This window comes from Stegostoma tigrinum, chromosome 8 (assembly GCF_030684315.1).
Source record: "Stegostoma tigrinum isolate sSteTig4 chromosome 8, sSteTig4.hap1, whole genome shotgun sequence".
In the NCBI taxonomy this organism is placed as follows: domain Eukaryota; kingdom Metazoa; phylum Chordata; class Chondrichthyes; order Orectolobiformes; family Stegostomatidae; genus Stegostoma; species Stegostoma tigrinum.
Genome location: NC_081361.1, coordinates 97,006,473 through 97,015,551, shown reverse-complemented (window position 1 = coordinate 97,015,551; position 9,079 = coordinate 97,006,473). Strand labels below are relative to the sequence as shown.

The 9,079-nt window shown below is 47.5% G+C and overlaps 1 long non-coding RNA gene across 1 annotated transcript in view; it reads left to right on the top strand.

Moving 5' to 3' along the window:
* The first annotated feature begins 7,837 nt into the window (after positions 1–7,837).
* Positions 7,838–9,079, top strand: part of LOC132209924 (uncharacterized) — a 41,005-nt gene continuing 39,763 nt past the window's right edge. The window contains exon 1 of the long non-coding RNA XR_009446102.1: positions 7,838–7,897. This is a non-coding gene — a long non-coding RNA (uncharacterized LOC132209924). The remainder of the gene's footprint in view (positions 7,898–9,079) is intronic.

Sequence of the window (9,079 nt, the reverse complement as noted above, 5' to 3'; positions counted from 1 at the left end):
AATAAAGATATAAAGAAAATGTGTTCAACTTTACAGCCCTTCTTGTTTAGTGCTCTGCCATGATGGCCAGGCACGAGTGCCCTTCACCATAATGACACTACCATTGTACCTCCACCAATGCCCTCGCCACTATGAGTCCTGGCTGGACCTCTCCAATGCGGTCCGATATTGCCTGGAACCTCAACGGCCCAAACTCGCCTCCACCACCAACTCTGCGCCAGAAGCACTGCAACCCAAACTCACCACCGCAGCGGCAGCAGCCATGAGTCGGCGCTAGGCCCTCCTCATCGATGGGGAAACCTCTGGCGATTCTGCCGTGGGCCCCACTCGTGTCTGCCCTGGGCCCACCCACCGACTCCCGGTGGCGTTGCTGCGACCGAGCTCTTCAACAAGAGGTCAGTCAAACAAAAGACAAAATTCAAAAGAAACGAGAAAAGGCCGAGAAAGAAACAAGAAGGGAGAGAGAGAGAGAGAGAGAGTGGGAGAGAAAGGAAAGAAACAAAAGGAAAATTGTACGGAGCGGACGAGCTCCAGGCCGACAGAGCCCTACCCCACCTCTATCTCACGGGAAGTTGAGGTAAGCTTTGACATTTTAGGGGTGAATGCCTGGCCCAGGGGCAGAGAAGGGATCATAAAAGGGGGGAGTGTGGTGGGAGGAGAAGGAGAAAATAGTAGAAGCCCTTCCGAGAGTAAGGAGCTGAGATCGACAAGACAGAGGATACTTAGAGCCCAAAGTGAGTGATCGAAAAACGATGTCTGCAGGATATATTTGAGAATGGGTAGGAAATTAACTGAGGCGGTGGGGGTGAAAGGAAAACTGCAGCTTGTTAGAGAGATTAGGTCAGGATGTGGGGGGGGGGAATGTGGGGGAAAGTTGAAGAGGTAGGGAAAGCATTGCCCCAGGACACAATTCAGATCATTGCTGTTTCAAATCGACAGTAATGATTTCAGTTCACCAAACTGAGGGGAAATTTTTGCAGATAGCATCAGAGCAGAGGTCTTGTACTTTGTGCATTGCTGGGCCCTATAAGTTTGGTTTCTCTACAGACTGGTTGAGTAGACAAAACCTCATCAAGTTTAGATTTCAAAGTAACATTGTTTTACGTTAACACTAAATGTAGTTCCCAGTCAGGAAAGCAGATTTAGTTTTATGGTGGCTCAGTGGTCAGCACGGCTACCTCACAGCGCTCGGGACACAGGTTTGATTCCAGCCTCGGGTGACTGTCTGTGTGGTGTTTGCAGATTCCCCTTCAGGTCCATGTGGGCTTGCTTCGGTTTCCTCCCACAGTCCAAAGACATGCAGGTTGGGATGACTGGCCATGCTAAATTGGCCTGTAGTGTCCTGGGGTGTGCAAGTTAGGTGGATTAGCCATGGGAAAAGCGGGATTATGGGGATAGGGATGGGGGAGGGAGGTTCTGGGTGGGATGCTGTTTGAAGGATTAGTGTAGGCTTAATGGGCTGAATGACCTCTTTCTGCAGTTTAGAGATTCTATGGCTTTAAGTGTTGCTGCACACGGTCATAGTTGATAGACCTGGATCTGACATATAGTTAAATTAGATAAGGCATAATCTACCTTTGTATGAACGCAGCAGGCCAAGCAGCATCTTAGGAGCAGGAAAGCTGATGTTTCAGGCCTAGACCCTTCATTAGAAATGCTCCGAGATAACAAGGTGTGGAACTGAATGAACACAGCAGGCCCGAAATGTTAGCTTTCCTGCTCCTAAAATGCTGCTTGGCCTGCTGTGTTGATCAAGCTCCACATCTTGTTATCTCTGATTCTCCAGCATCTGCGGTTCCTATTATCTCATCTGCCTTTGTATGTGCATTTCCATGTGCTCTTAAACGCTCTCTCATTCTAGACTAACCTAACTCCACCCACTCTGTGCAATTTACGCTCAGAATGGTGCCATTCTGTGACATCATTACAAGGGTGTTCCAGGGTCCCACTGACTTTACACAACAAGAAGCAACAGAGGAATTCAAAGGGGCATATCAGCTGGCACAGAATGAATACGACAGAAGAAAAGAAGAAGAGGAGTGGCTGATAACTATTAGCACCACCTGCCGTCCTGTGAACGAATTAAAGTAAAATGAAGAATGAAAATATATCAATGCAGAAGAATATGAAGTATTTTACATAGGAAAGTCAAAATGGGTGACAAATACTTCGAAATAGTTTAGAGGGAAGCTAAAACAGTCCTAAAGTCCAGACAGGCCAGGGGCTATGCATCAGAAAGTGGGTTCTAATGCAAAGTGTTTCCAGTGAAAATAGTCCTCTCATTGTCTGGGAGGACTCACAGTGTCAGGGACCTGGGTTCAATTCCAATCTTAAGCGACTGTCTGTGTGGAGTTTTTACATTCTCCCCGGGTCTGCATGGGTTTCCTTCGGGTGCTCTGGTTTCTTCCCACAGTCCAAAGATATGCAGGCTAAGTGGATTGGTCATGCTAAATTGCCTGTAGTGTTCAGGGATTTGTACATTAGGTGTGTTTTAGCGGGATGGGTTTGGGTGGGTGCTGAGAGGGTTGGTGTGGACTGGTTGGGCCAAAGGGCCTGTTTCCACACTGTCGGGATTCTATGATTAAATTTTAAGATTTACCGAAATTTCTTCCTCCTCAAAAAAGTCTTTCTCCAACTGTCTCTGCCCGTGAAGCTCTCATTCAAACACACCTTACATGATGTGAGCCATACTTGCTCCCGCAAAACAAAGTTCCACTCTTGAAGACAAGCTCCCACTGTGGAAGCATTGCACTGTCAGAGGTGATGCTTGCCAGAGCAGATATCAAACTAAAATAATGTCTGTTCATAGGTTTACTAGATTTGGGGTGGCATGGTGGCTCAGTGGTTAGCACTGGAGCCTCACAGCACCAGGGACCCAGGTTCAATTCCAGCCTCAGGTGACTGCCTGTGTGGAGTTTGCACATTGTCCCCGTGTCTGCGTGGGTTTCCTCCGGGTGCTCCAGTTTCCTCCCACAGTCCAAAGATGTGCAGGCTAGGTGGATTGGCCGTGCTAAATTGCCCGCAGTGTTCAGGGGTATGTGGGTTATAGAGGGATAGGTCTGGGTGGGATGCTTCAAGGGGCGGTGTGGGCTTGTTGGCCCAAAGGGCCTGTTTCCACACTGTAGGGAATCTAATCTAATCCCACAGCACCGCTTTAATGAAGACAACGAGAATTCTTCTTAGCATCCGTACTGGCAGAAACCAGTCTGAGTCGTTCTTTCATTTGTGGGATCTTGCTGTGCACACGGACGACTTTTCCTGTTTTGCATCAGCTGGACTTCAAAAAATGTGCTTGGCTGTCTGTAAAAGGTTGTGCAAGGCCCCAAGTAGATGCAAGTCTTTCTTTCTGAACGGGGGATTTTGGTTAGCTGGCTTCGTTTTCAGCCTCATCGAAGGTGTTCAAAACTTTGTCCACAATTGCAAAGAGCTACACAGATGCAGTTTTGTGCAGCTGTTGATAACGATGAATGGAATCCTGTACTCTACTATATAAAATGGACGGTTCACGCTCTCCTTCTCCAATTTGCTAGTGATTTGAAAAGCCACACAGTAAGTTTGTGCATTCGTCACACATTAACAATGTGAGTCATTGACCTCGGGTCTTTGAGAAATCAAGAGTTAATTAAAATGCTCAATTATGTTAGGACCATTCTGGCCCTTGATGAGAAGATTGCTCATTCACCACATTGTCAAATGTCAAATTTACATCGTTCGGTATTATCAAGAGTGAAAAAAAATCAGTCAAACATCTAGTGCCACATTTACACAATTTCCTGGATAACTTCTAAACTATTATTGGTTTAAATTACCTCTGATGCCGATCAGACTGAGCAGCTTTTAAACTTCCAATAACAACACAGGTTAATTATAATCATTTTTATCATAAACACAATTTTAGCATTGTTTATCAAAAACGACAGGGTTTAAACACATAGAAAGATATTGATTTGTTGCCTGTTCTACCCTGGGAGAGGGCCTGGGAGAGGACTGCAGATGATACTAATCTCCAGGGCCTAGGTTAATACCACTCGGTCTTAATTCCACTTGGGTGCTGGACAAATTCACACCCAAATATCCCCAGAGCAAACAGAAAACTCATTGTAGGAGCAAATTACCGCAGATGCTGGAATCTGTGCTGAAAACAACCGATGCTGGAGATCACAGCAGGTCATGCAGCATCCATGGAGAGAGAGCAAACTAACATTTTGAGTCTGGATGACTCTTCATCAAAGCTGAAGGGAAGCAGGGAGGGGAGAGAATTAATGTCATAGTTGGTAAGAACTCTGATGCTGGAGCTAGAGATAACATACTGTGTTTTTGTTGCTTTGGGAGGGGGGATGTGAGGGCAGAGGAGCTTAACTGAACTCGTCCTTACCCTTAACAACTTTTCCTTCAACTCCTCTCACTCCCTACAGACTAAGGGGGTGCCAAGGCAACCCGCATGCCTGGCCACCTTGCAACCGACATCTATTTCAAGCCCACCGACTCCCACAGCTACCTGGACTGCACCTCCTCCCACTCACCTTCCTACAAGAATGTGATCCCCTACTCCCAATGCTTCCGCCTCTGCCGCATTTGCTCCCAAGATGGGGTGTTCCACTCCTGAACATCCCAGCTGCCCTCGTATTTCGAAGACTGTAACTTCCCTCCACAGTGCTTGAAAACGCTCTCTACTGCATCTCTTGAGTTTCTCGCACCTCAGCCCTCCATCTCCTCCCCGTAACAAAAACAAATGCAGAATCCCCCTTGTCCTCACGTATCACCCTATCAACCTCCAGATTCAACGCGTCATTCCCTGCCACTTCCGCCACCTACAATCTGACCCCACTACCAAGGATATATTTCTGTCCCCACCCTTATCTGCCTTCCAGAGTAACCGCGCTCTCTGCGACTCCCTCGCCGCTCCACGCTCCCCACTAGACCCATCACCCCTGATGCCTTTCCCTGCAACCGCAGGAAGTGCTACACCTGCCCCTACACCTTCCCCTCACCACCATCCAAGGACCCAAAAAAACCAATGTCCATTTCAAGCCCACCGACTCCCACAGCTAGCTAGAATACACCTCATCCCACCCACCCTCCTGCAAAAATTCCATCCCCTATTCCCAATTCCTCCGCCTCCGCCGCATCTGCTCCCACGATGAGGCATTCCATTCCCGCACATCCCAGATGTCCAAGTTCTTCAAGGACCACTACTTGCCCCCCACAGTGGTCGAGAACGTCCTTGACCGCGTCTCCTGCATTTCCCGCAACACATCCCTCACACCCTGCCCCCGCCACAACCGCCCAAAGAGGATCCCCCTCGTTCTCACACACCACCCCACCAACCTCCGGATACAATGCATCATCCTCCGACACTTCCGCCATCTACAATTCGACCCCACCGCCCAAGACATTTTTCCATCCCCACCCTTGTCTGCTTTCTGGAGAGACCACTCTCTCCATGACTCCCTTGTTTGCTCCACACTGCCCTCCAACCCCACCACACCCGCACCTTCCCCTGCAACCGCAGGAAATGCTACACTTGTCCCCACACCTCCTCCCTCACCCCTATCCCAGGCTCCAAAATGACTTTCCATATTAAGCAGAGGTTCACCTCCACATCTGCCAATGTGGTATACTGTATCCATTGTACCCAGTGTGGCTTCCTCTACATTGGGGAAACCAAGTGGAGGCTTGGGGGCCGCTTTGCAGAACACCTCCGCTTGGTTTGCAATAAACAACTGCACCTCCCAGTCGCAAACCATTTCCACTCCCCCTCCCATTCTTTAGATGACATGTCCATCATGGGCCTCCTGCAGTGCCACAATGATGCCACCCGAAGGTTGCAGGAACAGCAACTCATATTCCGCTTGGGAACCCTGCAGCCCAATGGAATCAATGTGGACTTCACCAGCTTCCAAATCTCCCCTTCCCCCACCGCATCCCTAAACCAGCCCAGTTCATCCCCTCCCCCCACTGCACCACACAACCAGCCCAGCCTGTCTCTGCCTCCCTAACCTGTTCTTCCTCTCACCCATCCCTTCCTCCCATCTCAAGCCACACCTCCATTTCCTACCTACTAACCTCATCCCACCTCCTTGACCTGTCCGTCTTCCCTGGACTGACCTATCCCCTCCCTACCTCCCCACCTATAATCTCCTCTCCACCTATCTTCTTTTCTCTCCATCTTCGGTCCGCCTCCCCCTCTCTTCCTATTTATTCCAGAACCCTCACCCCATCCCCCTCTCTGATGAAGGGTCTAGGCCCGAAACGTCAGCTTTTGTGCTCCTGAGATGCTGCTTAGCCTGCTGTGTTCATCCAGCCTCACACTTTATTATCACAATCTGGTGTCACTGTTTGACTGTTTTAAGAATAAAAAGGTATAACTGAAAGACAATCTATGTTCAACATCTGCTGCCTTGCTCTCACCAGAGCTGGACTCTTCAACCTAGGAATCGTCAATCTTCAGGCATCCTCTATTCATTGTTGGTCCCACCACACCGATACCACTGCTGATGCCTGGTCCTGGGCTCAACTCACTTTCTCTCTGCAACCAGGAAGCCCCCAGCTCCAATACTGCCTGCACATCATTGATAACAAGCAGTACCCGTCCAATTGCCAGGAGGAGCTGTGTTAGCCGCTGCCACCGCCTCTGACCATCAGAGGCTGTTGCTATTGCATGCTTGGCCCGCTCGTTCTGCTATCCTGATGCTGCCAATTATCTGCAAAAATATTTAAACAAAGGAGAAACAACGAATAAACCTAAAGAAAAGAAAAAGAGCCGAATAAAAGGAAAACAAAGAAAGCAGTTCGGAGTGAATGGGCCCTGGACTCAAGAGCATGCATGTGATCCTGCTACTCCACTGCCACCTTGAGGCTGGGTCTCTGGTCTTAACGACCTGACATCTCAGCTTGACCTGTCCCTCTGCACCATTGTCTTAATGCACCAAAACTGTATTGCTCCATAAGCATCTACTCTCTCCACCACTGACGCTCAGTAGCAGCAGTGTGTCCTATCTACAAGATGCACTACCGAAATTCACCAAAGATCCTCAGGCAGCACCTTCCAAACCCATGACCACTTCCATCTAGCAGGACAAGGGAAGCAAGATGCATGGGAACACCACCCACTGCAAGTTCCCCTCCGAGCCACTCACCACCCTGACTTGGAAATATTCCTTCGCTGTCACTGGGTCTTCCCTGTCAGTATTGTGGATCTAGCCACCGCACATGGACCAAACTCCATTACATTCAGGAGAAATAAGTGACAATAGAGTTGCTTGTCCCCACTGAGTGAGCAGTCTGTGGTATGAACGTTATTGATAGCCCATACCAATTATTTAGATAATGCCTGAGTACAAATGTCTATTGGTTGTCAGACCTGTCAGTATAAACACCTTGCTTCTGAAATAGTAACAAACAAACAGGAGTTGGATATTCAGCCCCTTGACCCAGTTCATCCATTCAATGACATCATGGCTGATCTGTGACCTAATTCCATCCACCTGCCTTTGCCCATATTCCTTAATACTTCTGTTTTACAAAAAAATTATCTGTCTCTGATTTAAAGTTAACAATAGATCTAGCATTCACTGCTATTTGTGGAAGAGAGTTCCAAACCTCTCCCACCCTTTGTGCGTTGAAGTGCTTCCTAACGTCTCTCCTGAATGGTCTGGCCCTCATTCTCAGACCGTGCCCTTGGTTCTAGAATTCCTAAACTATGGAAATAGTTTATAATTATTTACCCTGCCTTCTGCTGTTAATGTCTTGAGGACTTTGGTCAGATCCCTCTTTAACCATTGACAGACAACCTTCCAACGTCCTCCTATCAACTTTTTTTGAGCGTTGTTTTGCTGTTTTTCTCTCAACTCACAACTTGCCTTATTCACACATCGCCTGTCCTAACTGACTCCTGGTGAGACTTTATTATATTATTATATATGTTGGTAATGTTTCACCATGTTCGTAAATCTTTCCACAGCCACACCCAATCTCTCTTCCCTTCTCTAACCTTACAACACTCTGCAATATCTGTGCTCCTCCAATTCTGTGCCTTTCCCAATTTTTATGCTTGTGTCATTGGTGCCAGAGTGTTCAGCACATTTTCCATTGACTTCTCCCCTTCTCTGTATTCCTTTACGATGCTGCTTAAGTTTTTGTCACAGCAAATAACATTGTATGTGGCTCAGTATCAACTTTTGCTTGATTATGTGCTCTGGGACATTGTTACTCCAAGGTTTCAGCAAAGATCTGTAGCCGGGATGTGGGTGAGGATGTTGACTTGCTCACCGAGCTGTCTTGTTCTCGCTCAGACATTTCATCACCAAACGAGGTGACGTTATCAGTGGAGCCTATGATGAAGTGATGTTATTCTACTCCGCTTAAAATTTATACTGTCTGGTCTGTTATGGTGAGTACTGTCATTTCTGGTTTTGATTGGTTTGGGTTTATGTACAGGGTCCAATTCTAAGTGTTTGTTGATTGCATTATGGGTGGAGAACCATGTCTCTTGGAATTCTCATGTGTGTCTATGTTGGGCTTGGACTACTATGGTTACCTTGTCCCAGTTAAACTGATGGCCTTCATTGTCTGAGTGAACTGATATTAAGGAGAGTTTGTTGTGTCATTTTGCTGCTGACTGATGTTCATGTGTTCTGATGGCGAGTTTCCTTCCTGTCTGTCCAATGTAATGTTTGTGGTAGTTATTGCATGGTATTCAGTAAACCACATTGGTTCTACATGTTGTGGAAATGGGGTCTTTAATCCTTGTGAGCATTTGTCATCGAGTGGCTGTGGGCTTGTGGGCCACCATGATTCCTAGTGGTTGTAGGAGTCTCATTGTCAGTTCTGATATGTGCTCGGTATAGGCAATATGGCCAGTGTGTAAGGGTTCTCTTGTCATTGTCTATTTAGTAAGCACCTGCAGATGAAGTTGCAGAGATATACCTTCATTGTGAAGATTTTGTATAGGTGATTTTCCTCTTTCCTGCATTATTCTGGCGTGTTGCAGTGAATGGTGGCCTGTTTAAATAGAGTCCTAACACAGCTTCGTTGGAGTGTTTGCTGTGGAAGTTGGGGATTTGGTCAGCGTGGGTTG